This window comes from Anabrus simplex, chromosome 12 (genome assembly GCF_040414725.1).
Source record: "Anabrus simplex isolate iqAnaSimp1 chromosome 12, ASM4041472v1, whole genome shotgun sequence".
NCBI lineage: Eukaryota > Metazoa > Arthropoda > Insecta > Orthoptera > Tettigoniidae > Anabrus > Anabrus simplex.
The window spans coordinates 50263213-50289715 of NC_090276.1; positions in this window are offsets into that span (position 1 = coordinate 50263213).

Consider the following 26503-nt stretch of genomic DNA (forward strand, 5'->3'; position numbering starts at 1 on the left):
GCTCAGGAGAATTGGATATTCTGACCTCCGGCGATAGACGGCATAAAAGATTTTTGAATGTTTTGCTGCCATGAACAAAAAGATTAAGCCCGAGGCGCACGGTTGATCTCCTAGGCTGTAGCCAATTGCTGAGAGGAGAGAGAGATTCACTTGGTCTGGGGTCAGGCGGTCCAAAGCTTCTTTTCGCAGCCCCCGAGGGATTCTCTACGTCTAGACTATATAAAAATGTGATCCTCAAGAAGACAGACGATATCCGGCGTGGACACGGGACGAGGGGAACAGACCGCCAATGAAATAAAACGATGGGGGAAAAGTAGAGGTGGACGGAAATATTAGCCTCCAGATAAGAAATGGTGGCTGGCCTTGGCGAGATACGAGGACCTTCCAAGAAATAAATGTGATTACGAATGATATCTAAAATTGAAGGACCAACTTTTCCTTGATCTGCCCCGTCAGTAAGTAATAAATGCTTATACAGAGGTGAATGGGTGACAAAACTCGTAGCGGGGCATGTATTGGTATTAAACCCAGGTATCCCCTTTCTCATGCAAGCGGTTTTCTCTTATAAACGCCCCAGATTCGACTTTCTTGCTTGTCGTAAATGTAAAATTCTGCTCGTGGAGACTATTCTGACCGTATCCCTTTTTATCCAAATCTTACTGCCCTTCAAGTTCTGCGCACGATTCAGAATAAGGCTTGTCATTAGTAAAGAAACAAAATTTTAACAGGTCTTCTTCCTCTGTTCTTTCCCATCCTATACAAATAATCTATAATTGTTACATTCTCTCTCATTAGCTTTAAGACCGAATTCATTAATTGCACCGTGGAATATCCTTCAGTTTCCTCCAGGCCGTAAATAATAATGTTTCTTCTGGTCTCCTCCTCCGTTCTTCTGCTATCCCGCCATTGAAGTACCTGAAGTTGTTCTTCTAGCGCCTTAATCCTCTGATTTAGTATCGCTCTTTCATCTTTGTCTTCCCTCGTCTTCTCTTTATTTCTGTTAAGCTGTCATTCATATCCTTAATTTGTTGAGACTGCACCTCGAACATTTCTTTGGTCTGGTCAGCCTGAGAAGCTTCGCGCACAGCTTCCTTGATTTTCTCCATGTCCTCCCATGACAATGTGCCTGGGTTTCAACTCGACGCCTTTAGTCACGAATACAGTAGCCACTATAGCTGCCACCATCAACAATTCTGCCAGGCCTATTCTTTTATTATATCCTACTCCGTCTTGATCAACTTGACGCCATCGCCCCATCTGCTTTCCCTGCACTTCCGCATCGTTGCCTCACAATTCTGTTCACTAGCTCAGCTCAGCAAAGAGAATATAGTGGCGGAAATTAGACGAATGAGAAGTACGTATGATCAGACGAGCATTATAATCATGGGAGATCTCATTAGTATTAAGGCTTATGGTCGTGAGTATAATTGATTACCCCCTGTGGGTGGGAGACGCAGATGAAGAACACACCCACAGTATCCCCTGCCTGTCTGAAGAGGCGACTAAAAGGGGCGACCAAGAGATGATGACATTAAAACAATAAGACTACTTGTAATTAATACCGTTACATGCGAAACACCATAGGTCGACGTTACTTGCGACAAGTACCACCTTGCAAGGAAAACTATGGATCTATGTTAGATAGGAGCAGTATAATTATGCGAGAAACACTACGGGTCTGGGCGTTGTTTGTGATAAGTGCCATCGTGTGCATTCCACCGGTCAGTTCCACTGTGTTCAGAATGGGCCTGCATTACCTATGAGTAATACCCCTTTATGAGAAACACCACGGGTTTGGCTGGCGTCCGTGATTAGTACCACTATGTGAGGAATACCATGGATCTGCGTTGCCTGAGATTAGTACCATTATGTGAGGATCACCATGGGTTTTTGTTGCCTGTGGGTGTTACCATAATGTGTGATATGCCGTGGGTCTACATTGCCTGTGATTTGTATCGCTATGTGATCAACACCATAAGTATACGTGGCCTGTGATTAGTCCCACTATGTAAGGAGCACCATGGGTCTGCGTTGCTTGTGAATAGTACCACTATGTGCGAAACACCATACATTTGTGTTGTCTGTGAGTGGTTCCATTGTGTGTACATACCATGGGTCCACATTACCTTTGATATGTACCACGATGTGAGAAATACCATGGTTCTGCTTTAGCAGTGATCAGTACCATTGTGAGGGGGCAGATGATCTGAATTTTGGACCCCTTTACATCATAAGCATCATCCGAGTAATTAAGGCATTGGCCCACTGATAGTTTTTGTTTCGCAATAATTTTTTCACCATTATTATTTGTTTTAGATCCTAGGATATACAGTATTTTGAAGTTTTAGTTTTCATTTGGTTGCACCTCGTACTATTAGCGGTCGATGACCTAGCTGTTAGGTCCCTTTAAACAACAAGCATCATCAGCAAGCAGGTATTGTGGCGACGATGGGAAGGTAATGATCTAGGAGTGGGAAGGAAGCGACCGTTGCCTTAATTAAGACACAGTCCCAGCATTTGCCGCTTCCCTTTTAACACCAGCATTACCTATGAGTAATACCCCTTTATGAGAAACACCACGGGTTTGGCTGGCGTCCGTGATTAGTACCACTATGTGAGGAACACCATGGGTTTTGTTCCCTGTGGGTGTGATAATGATGATGATGATGATGATGATTATGATGATGATGCTTGTTGTTTAAAGGGCCTAACATCTAGGTCATCGGCCTCTAATTGTACGAAATGAGACGAAATGTAATGACAATTTAAAAGTCCAAAATCATCCACTGACGAGAATTCAAAACGTAATGACGAATCGGCCTCTCATAATAGTACATACCGCTAGTAAAGTAGAAACATGGTATTTGTTATGTTGCGATACTAATCAAAAGTAGCGTAGACTCGCGGTATTCCACACATTATGGTACTCCTCACAGGTAACGCAATGCGCACATGTAACACAACCATGGTGTTTCTCACATTGCGGCGCCACTTTCAGACAACGCAAATCTATGGTGTTCCTCACATAGTGAGTACTAATCACAGGGACTAGTACGATCCCAGGGTGTTCCTCACATAGTGAGTACTAATCACAGGGTACGCTTTTAACCAGGGGTTTGAGATTTTGTTTTCTCTTAGGAGAACTTAGTTATAAATACACTGGTCTCTTTTTTACCGGTTCCGACATGATAGCGGGCGAGAAATAATTGGGATAAATCTAATAATTTATTTATTATTGCTATGATTGCAATGTTCTAAATTATGAAATACCTTGCATTCTATCCGACACTGTATAATGTTTTGTTTAATCTAACAACAGTAGCAACATGTGGTTATTCGGTAATACTCTTTCTGTTTAAGCTGCTCAGGTTCGCTGCACGCTACACAGATTCTAATAAAGTCTCTCTCATACCGGTCCGCACAAAGAGAGTCCAACAGCACCTGTGACAGATTATATAACATTTTCCCGGCGGACGACGCACTGTGATGGAACATGAAAGATAACAACAACACAACAGTGACTCGTGTGAGGAGGACTCCCAGCACAATGGGACATTAGTCGGCACGATTTTAATGCAGACAAGATCTCTGACATCATTCTAGACAAGAGTTGAATTAAGTGGAGAAGTCTCCACTAGGAACTACCAACTGGCGAGCTAATAATAATGGCGAGTGGCCTCCGATGAGGCCTGGGCGTCTGTGAGGATGGCGCCTTATCTGAGATGAATTCTAATGCTGAAGACGACACACATATCCAGCCCCCGAGTCATTCGAATTACCCAGTGAAGGTTAAAATCCCCGACCCGCCCTGGAATTGAACTCGGGTGCATTTGGATGAAAGGCCAGCACGCCAGACATTTAGTCATGGAACCGAACATTGGTGAGCTATGTCACTTACATCCGGTTACAAGAAATAGTGTTGAAGTCACTGCCGCAGTTCTTCCAGTCATAGAATACGTCGTATAGGTGTTAACAATAAGTGAACTCGAATATTTTAAAGTTTACTGGAGGATCCGCGCTGGTCCGTAGGATTCGTTATAAATAGGTCAGATAACTCTTCTTGATTTGAAATTACTCCTTGCGCTGTCAGGGTGCTTTCTTGAAGGATTACTTTGAAAATTTATATTACCTGTTAATTATGCGTGAAGTAAATTTTACGAACTATTTTGAAGTTCAGAGTTATTTCTGTGGCAGCGCAGATTGTTTAGGAAGTGACTGATCCTTTGAAATACAGTAAATAATATAATTAATTATTGTTATTGATGTTACGTCCCACTAACTACTTTTAGGGTTTTCGGACACGACGAGGTGCCGGAATTTTGTCCTTAGGCCTAGGAGTTGGAAGGAAGCAGCCGTGGTCTCAATTAAGGTACAGCCCCCGCATTTGCATGGTGTGAAAATGGGAAACCACGTAAAACCATCTTAGGGCTGCCGACAGTGGGGTTGGAACCCACTATATCCCGGATGCAAGCTCACAGCTGCGCGCTCCTAACCGTAACTTGAAGCCGTGACCAGGCTGTGACCAATGAAAGGTGAGTAACGTTGGACGTTTTTTTTAACAGTTACATTATTGTAGCAGTGACATATGTAGCAATTACACAATATAACCGTTTGTCACATCTCTATTATGTTCGCCTGTCGTTTGTAATCTTTTATCTCCGCCTGTTTCTTTGCGTAAAGCAAATGGGTCCCGTAGAACGGCCAAACGAACTGGAAATAGCTCCTTTTGGTGAACTGAAAATCCACAGCCTGTTTCCAGTCATTCGACCGAGACAGGAATGGAATGGATGAAGCCCCCATCTGGTGGGGAGAATACGAACTGTGTCGGCTGCCGAAGCCTGTCGCTCTCCTCTGGGGCAGTGTTTAATGAATGACAGTTGAAATGAAATCATATTTAATGCCGTTTCTAACAAGGAACTTATATGGGAGAATTTAAAAATAAGCGATCTAGAAAGCCTAGATAAAGTGACGGCATCATTCTTCAAGAGAACACTCACTGTATCAAAATTCACTCTATCAAGACTTGCATATGTACTAACAATAGAAGACTATCTAATACAAGAGATCAGAAATAAAATCCTTCTACCTTCAACGAGCGCCTTTCAGCAAACATTAAGAAGACGAGAGGAAAAAGGAATTGATACTTGGTTGGAGTTTTGTAGCACTGATGCGACGACGAAAAGGGAATGGACCCAGTCTATAGTAACTACGAGTTGAGACGTGTGGTAACCAGGTTTACATGTCCGGCTCTATGGCTAAATGGGTAGCGTGCTGGCCTTTGGCCACGGGTTCGATTCCCGGCAGGGTCGAGAATTTTAACCATCATTGGTTAATTTCCCTGGCACGGGGGCTGGGTGTATGTGTTGTCTTCATCGTCACTTCATCCTCATCACGACACGCAGGTCGCCTACGGGAGTCAAATCAAAAGACCTGCACCTGGCGAGCCGAACCCGTCCTGGGATCTCCCGGCACTAAAAGCCATACGCCATTTCATTACCAGGTTTCCATCATGCAGTCTGCATCAATAAAAGATTCCATGAACCATATGATTCGTGTGTTTGTGAACTGTGTGGTGAGAGTTGTGGAAGATACCACTTGCAATTTTGCAAAAAGAGATCAAAATCATTGTGTGACTGTTCTCATCAAATATAATGCACGTTGTGCGCATTTCTTTATTATTATTATTATTATTATTATTATTATTATTATTATTATTATTATTATTATTATTATTATTATTATTAATGAAAACATATTAGAGAGTGTTGCTGGAATGGAAGATGACAGGGAAAATCGAAGTACCCGGAGAAAAACCTGTACCGCCTTCGCTTTGTCCAGCACAAATCTCTCATGGAGTGACCGGGATTTGAACCGCGAAACCCAGTGGCGAGAGGTTGGCGCACTGTCGCCTGAGCCACGGAGACTTAGCTAATTTTAGGAATATTTAAATATATATATATATAGAGAGAGAGAGAGAGAGATATTTGTTTACGTAAAATTCTTTCTAACAAATACAGAGTTTCCTGAGTAAAGTCCATTAATGAATTCATTCATTCATTCATTCATTCATTCATTCATTCATTCATTTTGTCTCCATGGCGACAAGGCATCTGGGATTTGTCCAGCTCTGTTATACTGATTGTGTTGAGAATAATTGTTGTCACTGTGAGGAAACAATTCAGAAAGTGGTGCAGACATTTTTTGGTAGGAAAGGAAGTAGATTAGTGTGTCGACAAGAGCAGTGCTGTCTTTTTAATATAACTCTGCCAACAGTCACGGCGACTGCTCCCGGAACTAATAACACAGGAGCGACATTACTTTACATGTTAAAGGTGGCAGAACACTTTCTGTTACGGAGAAGAATGTTGAAAGTAAAAACAAAAACAAAATTATGCTATTGTGTCTCCTCAGCTCAAGGAAACGGAAAAATGTGTGTTGAAATGAAAGCAGCTCTCCGTGAAAAATGAAATTAACGTTTATCCAGAGCATGCTTCCTGTGTGGTGTAATATTCAAAATTTGCGTGCGTGACACTTATGTTGTTACATAAATGGTTATTAGCAGGTATAGAATAGAAATGTGTGGACTAGGTGATAAGAGTTCAAGTACCTTGGATGGCAGGACCGTGAAAGGAAGGAAAGTGGACGTCTTCCGCGGATATTCACACCAGAAATGGACAGGCAGCCATAGGATTTGCCTGCGTAACGTGATTATACAGGGTGTATCAGAACTATCTTCTTTCATAATCTGCTTATCCTCTAGGGTTGGTTTTTCCCTTGGACTCAGTGAGGGACACCACCTCTACCGCCTCAAGGGCAGTGTCCTGGAACGTGAGACATTGGGTTGGGGGTACAACTGGGGAGGATGACCAGTACCAGTACCAGGCGGCCTCACCTGCTGTGCTGAACAGGGGCGTTTGTGGGGGATGAGAAGATTGGAAGTGAAAGACAAGGAAGAGGGAAGGAAGGGACCCTGGCCTTAGGTTGGGTACCATCCCGGCATTTGCCTGGAGGAGAAGTGGGGAAAGCACGGAAAAACACTTCCAGGATGGCTGAGGTGGGAATCGAACCGACCTCTACTCAGCTGACCTCCCGAGGCTGAGTGGACTCCGTTCCAGCCCTCGTACCACTTTTCAAATTTCGTGGCAGAGCCGAGAATCGAACCCAGGCCTCCGGAGGTGGCAGCTAATCACACTGACCACTACACCACAGAGGCGGACGTATCAGAACTATACTGACAAAACATCAGGGTTGCTCTGTGTGTTATGTTAAGAACGATCGTACAACCCCATCGTGCCTGTTGCTGTGCGTCAAAGGAGGGAAGGGAGGGGAAGTGGGAAGTGGGAGACAGAGGTAATGCTCGGTGCGAATGCACAATTTTCTCGTTCGTTTCGCATAGTCGCTTCTCAGCCCCAGTAGGCTGTATACAGTTTGTTCTGCTCAAATTTACTACTACGCGAACTCCGAACAAAGAGAAGATGAACGTGTATCAAGAATACGGGCAGATTTACATGTCGTTCGGGACACACCACTCGTACTGAACACAATACAAAGGCCACTATTATTGGGTGTATTGTTTCCTTCATTATTTCATTCTATTTACAATGTTGTGAGTGAAAGAATATACAATCGTGGGGCGGCACCGCTGCATCTTCAAGAATGTTAAATAACAAAGAACTTTACTGCGACCAACAGACGAGAGGAGAAACGATCTGGTGCATTCCTTGACTGACAAGTGTGTCTTAATTACAGTGTGTTCGTGTACTCTGTCTGCAGTTACGGCTCTTTAATAAACAAACTGTGGAAATTGCCTGTACGATACAAAGACAGTCCTGTGCAACTCGAACGAGGAAACTTGTGCATACGCGCGGAGCATTATCTCTGTCTCCACCATACACCCCACTTCGCCTCCCTCCGCTTCCCTTCCCTGAAGCACGGCAGCGACTTGTGCTCTGGCATAGCAAATACGGAGCGTTCACAAATTAGAATCGCGTGACCGGAAGTAACAGAATAACCTCATTTTCTCAAAATTAAACATTTTTTCCGCCAATCTGACTGCACTATCTTTCTTGACATAACACAGTATAGTTCTAATACACACATTTTTTCCAAATTTTTTACTGTTTGTTTCAAAATTGATTTTTTTTTTCGGGGGCTCTCTATTGAATTAGCGTCATCAATTTAGCGTGGACGGAAAACCGACAGTGTGGTAACCAGGCAACCAGTGTTCGCCATCTCCTTCCTCACATTATTACCATGTGCCAGAACACTGCCTTCTATGTACAGTAGGTACAAATAGCGCCGTGTTTAAAAAACGCGTTTCCACTGTCTTTGAGTGGCGTTTCCTGTAGGTTACAGCAAAGCCCTCTTACACACGGTAAAAACACAGAAGGCACAAGAATTGTCCTGATAATACGTATCTTGAGAATATTCATGGCCATAAAATTGTGTGGACCATTTTGCTGGACGTAGATCTTGATAAGTGTTACTATCTTGCGACATGGCATGGGAATGTCGTGTTCTGGATCAGCTGCCATATTTTTGGACGTAGATCTTGATGCTGCATATTTCTTCCGATTTATCGAAACTCCTTATCTTTCCTGTCGGTGAAGTGGAATGATGCATTATCTCTACCCCGAGCATGTCGTCGTAAGAAGCTACTAAGAGGGGAACAAGCAAAGAATGCGTACTTGCTCTCTCGTTTCCTAAGCTCAATAACATATCCATGATTCTATACCTTCCCGTTCAAACGCCAGAAATGTGTTCTATTTAAGTTAAATGTGTATGAAAATACGGGGAAAATATCTCTACTGTTTGTTTGTTATTTAATTAAAGCCACCAAATGATCCCGACTAGTTCAACAGGTGGTATTCACCGAGCAGGGCTGTAGTTTCGAGATTTTAACTTTATTTATTTATTTCTTCTTGTTGTTTCGTTGAGGCCCCTTCGACCTTGCGATTCCTAATTCTGCTGAGCTTTCTTCTTAGTCCGCTATTCCTTCATCTTTGACCTGTGGATTGTTTTCGTTCCCTGAGTCCACTTCACTTCCACTCCAGAACGCAGTGTTTTAGCTGTCAGTGACTGCAGAGTGTCGGATGTTCTGATCAGCATTCTATATTTATCTTGGGATCAATTTAAAAAAAATCTAGGTCTTTTCGAACTAGTTTCGTCCATTTAGCATTTGTCCTCTTCCCTCTTGCAACGGTGTTGAAATTCTTGAGGTTAGAGTCTTGTTTCCCGTTCTGACTATGTGACCGGGGCAGATATTATGCTCTCTAAATGTTGGTAAAGCTCGTTCTTATGCCTGATTCTGTATTCACCTCACTCTTTAATGGGGCCAATGATTTTTCTCAGGATCCTTCGTTATTTCACTTCCAGTTTGCTGAGTTGTTCCTTTCTGACCATTGTTCAAGCATTCTGAGGCGTACAGTACCGAAGGACTTACTACGGTTTCATAGTGTCGAAATTTGAGGCGAAGGGAAAGGAATTTGGACTAGTAAACGTTCTTACAGAGAGGGAAAGCTCTCTCCAGTTTGACACACCTTTCTTTCATGGCTAGTACTCTTCTAACATTCGAGGTTATCCATTCTCCGAGATATTTGTAGGAGTCAGTCTTCTTTATTACTGTATCCCTGTGTGGGATTGAGTTGGGTGCATCTCTGATGTTGGTGATGAACTCAGTTGTGGTAATGGCAATCCTCAATCATACTTTAGCTGCTATTTATTATGTATTTAAGAAGACTGGAAGCATTTGAAATGTGGATCTGGTGGAAGATGAAGAAAATCAGCTGGCAGGAAGAAGTAAGGAATGAGTAAGTATTAAAAAGAGTGTATGAAGGAAGTAGAACGATATTGGAATGCATTCAAAGACGGAAGAAAAATTGGTTAGGCCACTGTTTGCGACGAAATTGTTTAATAACCGAAGCATTGGAAGGGAAGATACAAGGAAAACTGAAGAGAGGAAGGAAGAGGTATCAGTTAGTGGACAGTGTAAAGGTGAATAGAAGCTCTTGGAAGAGAAAGAGAATGGCTGAAGACAGAAGAGCGTGGAGAATTCATGCGAAGACCTGCCGATAGGCAGACCACCAATGATGTTGATATTATGTATTTATTTATTTATAACTCCATTACCATTTCTCTGTATTTGGTTTAAGTTTACTTACATTCAGCCTCTGCTCAGTGGTGGTGGTGGTGATTACTGTTTTAAGAGGAAGTTCCCTCTGTTCAATTCTGTAGCCTTCGTCCATACCGCTCTTCAGTTCCTTCTGATTGTCTGTCAACTTGGATAAAATGACGCTGGCATTGACAAATCTTAGCAAGTTATAATTTATTTGACACGTTAACAGGAAAGAGATAAAGGAGAACATTCAGAAATGATGGCATGAGAATTGCCTGAAGTGATGGATCTACCACCATTATGAACACCAGAGAGTGACTATTTTCTCACGGAACCAATGATATACTGTGCTCGATCCCATTATGATCGCCCCCATGAGCTAAATGGCGCTATTTGGGAAGCCATAAAGGAACACGTAGGGCGAGTTAACATTTATTGGCGATAACTCGATACAGGGAATTGCCGGAAGGGAGAGGAGGTGAATGGGGAGTGGATAATGTACTGTTTTCCCCACCGAACAGATGTTTCTAACCATATTATTATTAATAATATTATTCATATATAGGTTAGAATGCGAAATTACTGAAGCGTGTAACGAGTATACTAGCCCGGACAACAGTTCTGCTGTGAGATTTACATAAATATTAGGGGCACGGCCTATCAAAACCCCTGAAAAGTATGTTGCTCTCACTACATTACGGAAGAGCAGACTAGACGAGTCTCTCTACAAGCCAAATTAGTTTGCATTCTAACCTGTTACAGCCTAAACATCTGGACGCTTATTATTCTTCTTTGAGTAATTCAGTCTGGTGGTTGCTTTGCTCCTGCGATGAGTCTTCTTCAATTGGGTCGATCCTGTGCAGTACGTTTTGCGTCTATATAGCTCCTGCATCCTGAGTTCACAAGAAATGTCATGAATATCTTCCTATAGAGCGTTCCAACCTTAAATTGCAGTACAGCGTAGATGGAGCGCGCTGTTGCGAAATCGACTCGTGAAGATCACGCTCGAGTGTGACTCAAACAGGACGTCACAGTTCCACATTTTTCGTTTGTAATTTTGTAATTTTAAGTTCATTCATTCATAAATTAATATTTGTAGGATGGTAAAATAAATACAACATACGCTAATCACTGGCGTTGCTCTCAGACATTGTACGTACACCTATCATTTCTGCAAGGCCTAATGTTCCCGCTTTGGATGAACCGGATTCGGGAATGAACTTGAGGATGATCCGGACGATGAAGAAAGTCGTATCAAAAACCTTTTATCGTCGACATCGTCCTGTAATTCGTCTGCTTTCCACAAATCTCTTTCATTTTTCTTTAATTCGTTCACCTAATTTGCCCAATTGTCGTATGTTTTTATAGCATAAAAATGTTAGTTGAGCATTTGGAACAAAACCATGTTCATTACCCGCCCTCAAACGTTTTATCTCCCTGAGATATCTGTGCCTCCAATTAATAATTTCATCGGTTTCAATGAAAGCTGCTTTATTACCCCGTCTTAAATAACGGAAGCCTATATCATGTAAGAAGCGATACAACGTAGTTTTGGAAAATCGTGCCAAAGAATCTTCGCCATTTATCCGACTCAAAATCACGTTCAATGTCGGTGTTATGTTAGCAAACAAAAGAGAGTGGGCCACCCGTCGCACTCCACTTCGCACAATTTCATCATATTTAATTTTCCTTGAATTTTTCTGCCGACCTTTTTTTTTTTTTTTTTTTTTTTTTGGCGGGTGTTCGCACAGTACCATGTGTGTGTTCCTTATAGCATAGATTGTTCTTTCGGAACAACCTGTAGCTTTAGCTGTTTCACTGACTGTGCTGCTCATATTCATAGTCTTTAAAAAATAATCCAGGACACTCATTATAATATTGCGTTCTTTTCCCCTGAGTTTACCTACGGAACGTTTCTTTTTAATTTGACGATCCATTGTACATCCTTCTGCACTTTTTCTTCGAACTAAGAACCCCCCGCACCAGCACGAACACGAACTGACAACTACATAGACTACGCAAACACAACAAACACAATCCACTTTTCCTCAAGAACTATACATTTATCACTGATCGTGTCCGGCTCCATGGCTAAATGGTTAGCGTGCTGGCCTTTGGTCCAGAGGGTCCCGGGTTCGATTCCCGGCCGGGTCGGGGACTTTAACCTTCATTGGTTAATTCCAATGGCCCGGGGACTGGGTGTGTGTGCCGTCTTCAGCATTAGAATTCATCACAGATAGGGCCCCATTTATAGGTCGCCTATACGGTGTCAACTCGAAAGACCTGCACTCGGCCTCTTCGGAGGCCACATGCCATTAAATATTATATATATATCACTGATCTTTATTTAATCAATCTTATAATACTGATTAAATGAACACCACTGCACACGGCTGTCAGTATATTTAAAAGCTCAGCCAGCCGAGTTACTCGTGAATCGTAAACAAACGAGACGTTCACCCTGCCATAAATTAATAGATAACGAGATAAGGACTTGAGGTATGATTTAAAAATAACTTCCATATCCGAAGACCGTTTGCTTTGCTTTAACCACGCCGTGATCCTTCTGCACTTCTTGAAAATTAGATCCCCACGCACGAGCACGAAGTTACGAACCACACAAACGAAATACACTTTCCCTCAAGAATTGTACATATGTCACTGATATGTATTTAATCACTATTATACATACTACTGACGAAATGCGCACTGCACTGCATGCGACTGTCTGGAAATGTTAAAAGCGCATGTTTGGGAGATCACTACCGGTACTTCAGCCAGCCAGCCAGCCAGCCGAGTCACGCGCGAAACCAAAATTCAAGGAGATATTCTTCCTGTCACAAATTAAGAACTAAGCAAGATAAGAACTTCGGGATTTTTTTAAAAATAACTTCCATATCTGAAGACCATTTGTCTCGCTTTGACCCCCCATGCAAATTCAATAGGAAAGACGCTGGCCAGCGACTGACTTGTTCGTGCCTGCATATAAAATTCACTGAACATGACTGAAAATAAAAGCATATACTGCCTTTTGTTATCATTTAAATTTAAAAATAAACTTATCTACATCGAGCTGAAATGTTTCTTTACCAGCAGTGAAAAATTTAGGAAAATAATGATTATAAAATAGGAGTTAAGACATGATAAGTTCTATGCAATGAAGATTTTGCATTTGGCGAAACTTTCCATTATATTACCATTTTCACTCTAAATTATTTTTTTACATTTTTTTTGTTAACGGCATCAAATGCTCCTTGAAATTCTGTACATAACACGATATTCACCCATTTTAACGGATAATATTCTGATTTACGGATATTTGGCAAACCCGCTGCATTAGAGTAGGATAGCGCTACCCGCAAAACATGGGAGAAGGAAAGAGACGGAATTATCCCATTACTGCTGTACTGCAATTTAAGGTTGAAACGCTCTATAGGTCTTCCACGAGGGTGTTTTCCTGGTATTTTATCTTCCAAAATTTCCATCAATACATCCCTATGTCGAAACGTAAGTTCCATCCAAGAAAGCTGCCTCTTTCCAATCTGACTCAACAGCTGTCTATTTTCTTGGACAATGTTCAGTACCTCAGTTTTGGTTTTCTTCTACACCCAATTTATCCCTTGCAGCCGAAGCCAACACCACATCTCAAAGGCTTCGGGCCTCTTAATATCACTCTTGGTTAACGTCCACAATACAGCGCACCAGACCAAACATAAAATTACATTCTTCTCTCACGTAAGATGAGCGACATTGTTTTCTGACATAGAAGGGATTGTTTATCTCTGAAGGCCTTGCTTTGCTATTGCTATTCGTGTTTTTATTTCATTGTGACACTGAAAGTTTTCTGTTATGACCTGGTCAAGGTATTTGAACTGCGCTACCTGATCATCACGTACAATCGACGTGTATTCCTACTAAACATCATGACTTTCGTTTTATTAATATTAATTTTGATCCCGAATTCCTTTATTATTATTATTATTACTATTATTATTATTATTATTATTATTATTATTATTATTATTATTATTATTATTATTATTATTATTAGATCCCGGATGTTTAGGCATTTATAGATTAGAATACATATTTACTGTGGCAAGTAATAATTCTGCTATGAGATTTGCATAAATTTTAGGGGTACCGTTTAACAAAAGACCCCCTAGTATTTCTGTTACTCTCGCTACATTATGCAAGAGCGGGCTGGGCTATACTTTCTACTAAACTATTTAGTTTGCATTCAAACCTATTATTGGTTTAAATTCTGAGGTCTAGTCATTAGAGAATTTCCAAATGAGTATTGATATTGTGCCGATCTACTTTAACCTCGCGCAAGCTCGAGAAAATCTGTGTCCGTCACACTGCACTGCCCCCTGTTACTCATTTTTGAGTGTAGATATGTACTGAAGAGCAGGAGAATATCTTTTTGTTTGCCAGGAGTTGGACACCACTGGTCAACACGTGGAATTGTTCATGCGACGCATTGTTTTGACGACGATAAATGATGATACTGTGAGGGTAGGAGAAACTATTCGTCACTTATTCTCGGACATACCGCAGCACACAATTCTATTACAACCACCAAAGTTGCTGTTTGAACAACTGAATAATGTGTTTAACACGTGCATATGCGGCTCCGTACATCACAAAGTTAATTCATGGCTTGTTCAGCAACTAAACAACAACAGCAACACGACAGCAAAGTTAACTTCTACCTCACGTAGACTCAGTATTTCCTTTACAGGGTGTTCATTATCGTATGCAGCCTTCAGTATGTGAATGCTGAGCAAAGAAATAGTAATGTTAACGAAAAGGCTAGTGACAAAGACCTGTTTCTTCAAATTGTGCTTACATGAATTAAAGGACGTTTTGGTGAAGATTGTTCCAGTCGTCTTTCAATTCACAAAGCACGATATTGTAGTACGTCTATGGTTAGCGGTAGAAGGCGGATTCTTATGAACTAAAAAAAGGCAAAATATGCTCTCATGTATGCACTATTTCATACTCGGCAAAATGCTTGTTTTTCCTCTTTGGTTCTGAAGTAGAATACTTGTATCTGTGTTTTTTCGTTTGGAATGATTTCTAGTGGCCACTGGTCTTCATAAAACGAAGAAATGAAAGTGTAGGTTATAAATCCAATATAGCGGGGCTCCGACGAGCTCGAAATGCAATGAACAGGTTTGCCAACGTCGGCGCTTTATCCACAGATACTGAATAACGCGAAAGATGAAGGGTAAAGATACGTTAGAGCTACATGATTCCTGCCAAGCATCGAGGAAGGATTTCTCCTCTATACTACTTCACGTATCGTAAAACATTATTTCCTATGATTCCTACATCCGCACCAAAATGCCACAGAAAAAAATGTAATTATTGTCAAGCTCTTCTTAATATCGTCGACTGTCAACAGCAATGCATTGTAAGTTTTAAATATATTCATTTCCTTACATTCTTGTACCAATTTTAATATCAATATAGATGTTGAATTATACAAAATAATAATAATAAAAACTGCAATTATGTATTTATATGCGCTATAAAAGTTAACCATTCGATTTCAAATAGAGTGAATCGCCTTGACTTCTTATGAGCATATTATATGTGACTTGAAATAGCTTGCTCGCTTCCACCGACGAAGACTGCAATCTATCCTCAGGATTAACAGGGAAGAACATATCACCAGCATTGATGTTCTTGAGAAAGCGCATGCCAAGAGCATAGAATCATCTATTGTTGATCATCAGCTTAGATGGATTGGCAATGTTCGTCGGATGAGTGATACCAGATTTCCACGCCAAATCCTGTATCGTGAACTTTGTTCCCGCACCAGACGTCGTGATGCCCCCATGAGGCGCTGCAATGACCAGCTTAAGCACACTATGAAGATGACAGGTCTCAGTCCAAAAACCTTGGACACGCTTGCTCAAGACCGTACAATTTGGTGCCGGACCACCCTTGCTGCTGTCAGTTTGTTTGAAGAGGAACGACGCAGATGTGAAGAGGCCAGGAGAGAAGCACGAAGACTCCGTGCAGCACAACCACGCCCTCCTCCAAGAATTCTGTGCAATATGTGTGGACCATGCTAGAATTGGTCCAACTATCAAAAGTACATCCACAGACAGATGTGAATTATTGGAGGATTACTCGGAAATGAATTAAAGCCGACGAAGACGATGTTGAAACAAACAAAACATGTAAATATGCCAATATCCGCCTTCTAATTATCAGAACTCCTAAGCGTACATAATCGCAGTGGCGTGCACTGAACCCTATATACCCCAACGCTACTGGGGCGAAGAATTTCTCATTTACATTTTAATATTATTCCCTAAAATTATTATAATCAAGTTTATAGAACTGGAAACAGCTAAATCCAGCTAAGTACAATTCCTTCTACGATCCGCTCACTCTACGGCGAGCTGCGTTTACTTTCAGGCGCGAAAGAGCGCTACTGTGACGGAATTGCTGAGCTGACGCATGTTCTTTAAGCCATCTTGTCCTGGTGCGGTGGGGTATTGGGTCTACTTTGAGATTGACAGCGCCTTACGGCGACAGACTAGCTAGCTAGGGTAAGGTAGGGTCACCCCACTGACACTCGGGTGTTAAGTCCTACACACAGGAGACTCGAAATGGTTTTCCGCGGTTTCCGACTTTCACACCAGGCAAATTCTGGGGCTGTACTTCAATTAAGCCCCCGGTCGCTTCCTTCCTATGCATAGCTCTTTCCTATCCCATCTTCGCCAAAAGATATACCTGTGTTGGTGCTACGTAAAGGAACTTGTAAAAAAATTAAAAGAAAACATGTTCCATCTGTTTCGGTGCTGTTTTGTGTTCAAAACAAAAAACCGGGTTGAGTGGCCCAGACGGTTAAGGCACTGGCCTTCTAACCCCAACTTGGCAGGTTCGATCCTGGTTCAGTCCGGTGGTCTATTGAAGGTGCTCAAATACGACAGCCTCGTGTCGGTAGATTTACTGACACGTAAAAGAACTCCTGCGGAACTAAATTCCGGCACCTCGGTGTCTCCGAAGACCGTAAAAGTAGTTAGTGGGACGTAAAGCAAATAACATTATGATTATCAAAACAAAAAGTAAGTCCCAGTACAATTGTGTGAAAGCCATGACTGCACGATTACGAAGCGTCACCGGGTGAAACTGTAAGTACATTGCTTAAAATGTCCCATAGCTTCTGTTATGAGGGTGCCGTGAATACCAATTTAGAAATGGTAATATGGCAGGCCTGCGATTGCAGGTGGGATAACGAACGTGTCCACCGCATAACACTGCATAATTTTACTTATTGTGATATGTATTTTTATACTTTTTTCTTTATCAGAATTTTCTAATTTCATTGCACGTGAAACGACAGTAACCGACTCTCGAGTGGAAACCTTAGACCTTGCAGCATTGGTGTAACTTTCCTGTACTTGCCTGTATTTATTTATTGATTGATTGATTGATTGATTGATTGATTGATTTGATTGATTGATTGATTGATTGATTGATTTGATTTGATTTGATTTGATTTGATTTGATTTGATTTGATTTGATTTGATTTGATTTGATTTGATTTGATTTGATTTGATTTGATTTGATTTGATTGATTGATTGATTGATTGATTGATTGATTGATTGATTGATTGATTGATTGATTGATTGATTGATTGATTGATTGATTGATTGATTGATTGATTGATTGATTGATTGATTGATTGATTGATTGATTGATTGATTGGTTGGTTGATTGATTGGTTGGTTGGTTGATTGATTGATTGATTGATTGATTGATTGATTGATTGATTGATTGATTGATTGATTGATTGATTGATTGATTGATTGATTGATTGATTGATTGATTGATTGATTGATTGATTGATTGATTGATTGATTGATTTATTTATTTATTTATTTATTTATTTATTTATTTATTTATTTATTTATTTATTTATTTATTTATTTATTTATTTATTTATTTATTTATTTATTTATTTATTTATTTATTTATTTATTTATTTATTGATTGATTGATTGATTGATTGATTGATTGATTGATTGATTGATTGATTTGAGACAGTATTCGTTATCGAAGAGCCCTTATGGTGTAATGAGTTAATGCTTTGGGAGAATGTCGACTCTGATTCTCGTTACAACCAGAGCACAACCACAAGTTTATTATTGTTATCACACTTAAAGTTTGTTGGGGCGCCAGGTAAAGAAGTGTTCTTGACAGAGGAGAGAGCAGAATGGATTGCTGCTTCCTTCGAGATCGAAAACTGTTTTCAAGTAAGGCAAACTTTATGTCAAGTTCACGGAACACTTTCTTAAGTACTTCAGTTGGTTGCAGAGTTAGATACGTAGTTGTAAAGTTTGGGGGACCAGCAGCTCGCATTATAATCAGTATGTATTGATACAGAGATGGGTAGCTGCACGGTGAAAGTGGTGTAACTGATTAATATTCGCGGTCGAGAGACAAGTCAGCAGAGTTCTGATGTTTAAGCAGGTATACTCCGTGGCACGTAAGCAACCTCACTCTTTCTCCCCTGTTAATACTGAAGGTTGTGATTTTTAGTTACTTTTAAACTGCTGGATTGTAGTCAGTGTCGCTAACCTTACAGTTTAGGGACTCTACTACGTCTTGCAGTCCACGACCCTACTACGCTGGCGTAGCAGGGGGAGAGGTGGTACTCCCACGTGGCGCGTCCCAGGTGGCGGATAGGAGGGTCCTAACCGGCTTGCCGGCGGACTTGAGGGAAATAAAATACCTCTCGCGGACCAAACACACAACCCCCTGTGGGTGGGGGACGCCGACGAAGAATACACCCACGGTATCCCCTGCCTGTCGTAAGAGGCGACTAAAAGAGGCGACCAAGGGATGATTGGATTGGTATCATGAAACTACTTGTGATTAGTACCACCACGCGGGGAACACCATGGGTCGCCATTACTTGCGCGTAGTACCACTATGTTAGGTACAAAATAGGCTTGTGATTAGTAGCAATCAGGAGCACCGTGTGGTCAGGCTTCTACGGTACCTGTGATTAGTAGCACTATATGAGCGACACCAGGGTTGCGACTTGCCTATGATTAGTACCCACTATATAAGGTTCACCACGGGATAGTACGAGTCCCTGTGGTTAGTACACTTATGTGATGAACACCATAGGTTTGCGTTGCCTGTAAATGGCGCCGCTATGTGTGAAACACCAGAGGTCTGTATTACATGTGCGAATTTCATTACCTGTGAGTAGTACCATAATGTGTGGAATACCGCGAGTCTACGATACTTTTGATTAGTGCCGCAGCATGTCAAATACCATGTTTCTACTTTCCAAGCGATAATTACCATTATGAGAGGCCGATGGTCTATATTTTGGACCCCTTTAACTTGCAAGGATCATCGACTCAGTATTGAGCTATAGAAGCAGTCCCTTGGTCAGTATTACTATTGTTTCCCGTCAGTTTCTGAGACTGAGGCATTGCGGGTCCGCTCCACTGATTGTTTTTAACTTCATTTCCATCCGTTCATTTTTCGTCTTCACGCTTTGAATTCTGGTCAGTGGAGGATTTTGAATTTTTATTTTGTCATTGCATTTCGTCTCATTTCGTACCATCAGGGGCCGATGACCTAGATGTTAGGCCCCTTAAAACAACAAGCATCATCATCATCATCATCATCATCACGTCTTGCAGTTAATGTTAATCTGGTACGTTGGCACTACACAGTCATGGTTTATTTCGTGATCTGCCAGAATTACGTATTGCCACTGCTGTATTGTTAAAGTCACTACGATAGTGTTACATTTTGCGGGTATAATTAAAGCATATTTTCTTTTTCTATGGGATTGTAAATCTGTTTGGGTAATACAACGCAAGTAGAATTATAGCATGCTCGAATAATGCATTCAATAACTTGGTTGGTGTGAAATGACGAACGCAGCATTTTATTAATTAGGTCTTTTTTTCGTACAATACTTACGTATAGAATTCTATTAGAAACAAGAAGAATCTGCAAGAACTCCTCCAAAGAGGAAAGCAACATTACCTCCTCTATAAAAAAGATCAGCTCAGTTGAAATGGAAGGAAACTTTGGTATCAACCTAACTTAACCTAACCTTGTCTTGCCACGACTTTGGCACGGTTTGCAGACTTAGCCTTTGTGTATTCTTATTGACTTACGGCATACGTACATGTATTATATTTGCTTCTGTGTATTATTACAGTGTGGTTTCTATTCACTCCGGCAAATAATAGCAAATTTCAAGAAGAGAGCTGAATTATTTACGCAAGGCATACACCGAAGAATACGGTGTTAGTAACGTGTATATCAAAATAAAAGCAGAGATATAACATTAAATTGAGTGAGGGTGAGACAGAGTGTGTATTTCCTTAATTCCTTAAGCTTGAAAATCGACTTAATTATGAATATCTTGATTTATTATTTACTTGGGTAGGGGTACCTCCATTATTGATACTTACATTGAGGTTAGTTTGTTGATGTTATGTCTCGTGATTTCAATACGTAACTATTCAGGTTGGCAGCAGTGATGAGCCATTATAAAAAAGAGAATAGGGCAGCGATATTTGCTTTATAGTGTATAACCTTATGTGACGATTATAGTATAGGATAGCTCCCCGGACAACAGTTCTGCTATGTTAGTTGCATAAACACAAGGGGACTTGTGTAATCCATAAAAGTTCCGGTACTGTCGCTACATTACAGAACAGCGGGCTAGATGACACTTCTTATTAGACACATTTATTTGCGTTCTAACCTATTACTGCCCAAACATCAGGAGCCTACAGGTCAGGTACAAGCATGGGGTGGGGAGATCACAATGACCTTGTACATATCGAGTTTCTGTGCTTGTGCTCGTGTGCATTTTATGTCCTCCATACTTCTGCCATCGTTAATTATTCCGCTATCCAAGTAACACCATTTATCATTTTCACCTCAAGACCATTTTGGGACGCATTTCACTGCAGCCCAGTGAAGAGGACATCTCGGTTATTTTGTAAAAGTAAATCTATTCCACATACGGAGTTATTAAAGCATCAACACTGTTTCTGAGGGAACAGTTCTGAGGAACATGTCTAAAAGCGGGACTGTCCCGCCAGATCCGACACAACTGATTAGTTTAATTCATAGCAAGAAAGGTAATAATACAGCGGATAAATGTTGCATAGTTACATAAACATAATAATAATAATTAGAATAATAATAATAATAATACATTCGTTTATGGCCATTAGAGACCACGTTAAGTAACACTTACATGTTTCTGGAAGCCTTCTTCACAGCCCAAAACTTTAGCATCCTTTGTCTGGCAGCCTGTCTTCTTTCTTCCGTCGACCCACGGTAAAGTTTTGGTTCGTCATGGAATTCCTGGAATTTGTCGATCACTGACCTAAACTTTGTTCGGTTTGAGATGTCTTCTGAATTTAGTCCCACCTGTTTGAGATCCTTTCTCACCTCCCTGAACCATATGTCCAACACTTTATGTCTGCTGTCTGGTATTGTGAAAATCCTTTTCGTTAGTCTCTTCTCATCCATTCTAAATAAATGCCCATAGAATGTAAGTCTCCGTTTTCTCAAGGACTCAGCCTTTCATTGTCACGGTAAAGTTCTTCCCTTCCTCGCAACCTATACTGTCCATCCACAATCTTTGGACCCATTATTTTGCGAAGGATCTTTCTTTCGAATTTCTCAGCTTCTCTCAGTCCCCTGTCATCTGGAGGCATTCACTAGCGTACAGATATTACGTTTTAATCACTGTATTGTAGTTCCTTAGTTTAATTCCTCTGGAGATGGTTTTATTCTTATATATAGGATATGTTCTACGAAAAGGCGCAGCCATCTTCTCCCGTCTGGTGTTGTTTGCTTCTGTTTCATTAGTTTTCAGTTGCACTATTTCACCCAAGTACTTAAAGCTATCAACTCTTTCTATTTTACCGTGTTCTGTCTTCAGGTACCGAGGGGCTATTTTGATGTTTGTATAATAATAATCTTCCGACTGCCAGCGGGTTACAGGAGAGCGTATCTACACGACGCCACAGAAGATGTCTACCGCAGCAGTAGTCGAAACGTATGGAAGAAACGAGAGGAGTGGACCACGGCATAATAGCCCGGAAGATTTTTATTATATTGACACTGGGCATGAAAGCCTTCATACTTTAATATTTTGATGTTTGTTATATGTTTAGTTTTTTCAAAAGAAATCTGTTGTACTGTTTTTTCTGCTTGTAGTTTTAGGACATATAGCTGTTCTATTGCTGTGTCAGTATTCCTAGATAGCAGCGGCAAGGTCATCAGCGATGGCAAGCCAATTAATCGTGATACCACTTTTTGATCCTCCAATGTATGCTTGGTTAAGTAATCCTTTTTTTTTTGTCCAGTTCTTTTTCCCATTCCGGGATAATCTTCTCCAACACACAGTTGAAAAGAATTGGTGACAGTCCATCACCCTGTCTTAATCCTGTTTTAATTTCGAACTGCTTGGACATCTCTCCGATAGTAATAATAATAATAATAATAATAATAATAATAATAATAATAATAATAATAATAATAAAGTTACAGATACTATCAAGAAATGGCGATTACGATTTTATGGTCACTTATATAGAACAGGCTCACAAAGGAAATTTTAAACTTAGCCTTATCAATCAAAAATCACAATATTTGGCTTTAATGAAGAAACCACTCAAGACAGAATAAAATTCAGAACCTTAATTCACAAACATAAATTTTCTGTAGAGCCTACGTGACTAAATACAGGATGGACTAAACAACGTGAAAAGGAACACAGCGAGAGGATGAAGAGATATTGGGAGGAGAAGAAGAAAAACCAAAAGTGCTAATAAGTTCTAACACGCTCCTTAGTTGGGCATAACGAATCAAGAAAGAAAATAATGTTATCGCTTTTACGTCACACTAACTACTTTGACGGATTTTGGAGACGCCGAGGTGCCAAAATTTAGTTCCGCGAGAGTTCTTTTACGAAACAGTAAATATACCGACACGAGGATGACGTATTTGTGCAGCTTCAAATACCGCCTTACTGAGCCAGCATTGAACCTGCCAAGTTGGGATAGAAGGCCAGCGCCTTAACCGTCTGAGCACTCAGCCTAGCTGTACAGTTACAAAGATACACATACTTCCCCCTTCTTTTGTTGTTGTTGTTTTTGTTTGGGTCGTCAGTCCATACACTGGTTCTACGTAACTACTATATCCTTTCTTCTACTCTGATCTGCTTGCCACATCCATGCCTTCTTTTACCCCTACCGTTCTTACCACCTACACATCCATCAAAAGCTAAGTGAACAAGTCCTGGGTGTCGTAAGATAAGTCCTATCATTATACCTCTTCCTCTGTTTAAATTTTGCCCAATACTTCTTTCATCAATTAGATTCAGTATATACCTTTGCTGGCGGGACCTAGTGTTTACAGTGCACTATGTCTTTTGGTATGGGCTAGAGCAATTTTGTTACTTTCATTGATCTGTCTCAGCTTTATCCTTGGCTTTGACAAAATGAAAGTGACTGAGGTATGAGCGATGCTAGTAATGCCATTCCTTCTGCAGCCAGTCCCTGCTATGAATGGTGTGAAGATATTGCTCATAGGGTCTGCTGGTGCATGCATTTCAGTGGGCTTGGCAGACTGATATGTAATAGCAACTTGTGGCTTGGCGAGGAAAGCAACGGGAAACTACCTCACTCCTCATTTCCCTAGTACGCCTCTTCAGTGATGCCTAGGCCATCTATGACAGCTGATGGCGGAGCTGTTGAAGATCCAACCAGCCTTCGGGCTGAGGACTAAACATACATACATACATATCTTATTTAATTATTCTATCTACCCATCTCACCGTTAACATTCTTCTTTAACACCACATTTCAAAAGCTTCTGTGCTCTTTCTTTCCGAAATACTTATCGTCCACGTTTCACCTCCATGCAATACCGTGCTCCAGACAAAAGTATTCAAAAACATCCTTATAATTCCTGTATCAATGTTTAAAGTGAACAAATTTCTTTTCTTAAAAAGGCCTTCCTTGCTTGTGCTAGTCTGTATTTCATGCCCCCCTTACTTCTACCAACGTTTCAATATTCCTCGACCTCCTTTAAGTCTTCATTTCCCAATACCGAGCGAGTTGACTGAGGGGTTTGGCTCACGCAGCTGTGAGCTTACATTCGGGATATAGTGGGTTCGAACCCCACTGTCGGCAGCCTTAAAGATGGTTCTCCGTGGTTTCCCACTTTCACACCAGGCAAATGCTGAGGCTGTACCTTAATTAAAGCCACGGTTGCTTCCTTCCTACTCGTAGCTCTCTCCTGTCCTATCGTCGCTATAAGACATATTTTTGTCGGCGCGAAGAAATAAATCAAATTGTAATAATGGTCATTTCCTAATCTAATATCCTCGCTCCTGTGCCAGTACTGCGAATGTGACAGTGCTCCTTAAAGGTGTTAATTCTTCACTAGCAGAAACCAAACACAATTATTTAAACTTCGCATTTATTCTTCGTTGCATTGTTTTACACTTCTGTTAGTTGTATTGGCTGATGATGACTAGAGCCCGGATTTTTAGGTGCTGATAGGTTAGACTGCAAACTTATTTAAGCCAATAAGAAGTGTACACTACTGTGTACAACAGTTATGCTATGAGGTTTGCATAGACATTAGGAGTACGGCCTGTAGAACTCCTAAAATGTATGTTATTCTTCCTACAGTATGGAAGAGCGAGTTGTGCGACACTTCCTATTAACCAAATCAGTTTGCATTCTAACCTATTACCACCTAAAAATACGAAGTCTAGTGATGACCATGAATACTAGTCGAAACCGGTACCTATTTTAATTATATAGAAATGTAAACTTACATTTCTTATTTTAATATTAATGAAAGGTGGAACCGTTATATCTTCTTCTTCTTCTTCTTCTTCTGCTTCCTAATCTGTTTACTCTCCGAGGTTGGTTTTTCCCTCGGACTCAGCGAGGGATCCCACCTCTACCGCCTCAAGGGCAGTGTCCTGGAGCATGAAACATTGGGTCGGGAATAAAACTGGGGAAAATGACCAGTACCTCGCCCAGGGGGATGGGAAGATTGGAAGCGATAGACAAGGAAGAGGGAAGGAAGCGACGGTGGCCTTAAGTTTCGGTATCATCCCGGCATTTGCCTGGAGGAGAAGTGGGAAACCACGGAAAACCACTTCTAGGATCGCTGAGGTTGGAATCGAACATTTGACTCATTTGACCTCCGAAGGCTGAGTGGACCCCGTTCCAGACCTCGTACCACTTTTCAAATTTTGTGACAGAGCCGGGAATCGAATCCGGGCCTCCGGGGGTGGCAGTTAATCGCACTAACTACTACGCCACAGAGGCGGGCACCATTATATACCTTCTTTTAACTTAATATTGAATGTTCTTCCTATGCATTATTTTCAGTAAGACTGGTCACGCCTTCGAGCCACATATCGATAAGCAGTGCATCAGAACAATTTTCGTTGAGTATATTTTCCTATGCGTGTGTGTAAAGGGAAATTAACCCTAAATTTATCATAATCTAGGAGCAGGTAAACATATATTCCTACAATACGGTGCAGTAAGGTTCATTTTCGTTTACACAATAGCGTAGGAAAATGAACTCAATGAAATTTGGTGTGATGGGTGATGGACTGCATATCACTATGTGGCTTGGAGGCGTGACCAGTCTTAAGGGAAATAATGGATAGGAAGTGTATTGTCACATTCACGGTTCTGGTATAGGAGCGACGATATATCCTGATTCACCTAACTTCGTTCGACTGCAATCCATTACTTTTGTACTGGGTTGTTTTTTCTTTTACTTGTTCTCCAAAAGTGTGTCCTTACCATTCAGTAATTTCTCCGCATCTTTTGCAGACTGAGATAAAATAACAATATCATCCGCAAACCTCAGAGCTTTAATTTACTCTCCTTGTACTGTGATTCTCTTTCCAATTCTTTTTCGATTTCCTTTACCGCCCGTTCTATGTAAACATTGAAACGGAGAGAGGATAAACTGCAGCCTTTCCTCACTTCTTTCTGGATTGCTGCTTCTTTTTCTTATCACTGCGGACTGATTTCTGTACAGATTGTGGATAATATTTCTTTTTTTTTCTTTTTGATACCTGCCAACGGCCGTAGCCGTGTTGAAACAACGGATCCCGTGAGATCTCCCATCCAACTCCTGACCACGCCCAATGTTGCTTAACTTCGGAGATCTCACGGGATCCGGTGTTTCAACACGGCTACGGCCGTTGGCACCTAGGTATTAGGTCCCTTTAAAAAAGAAGCATCATCATCATCATCGTCATCATCATCATCATCATCATCATCATGCTCATCTCCCTAATTTACTTCCCCTTTTCTACACTT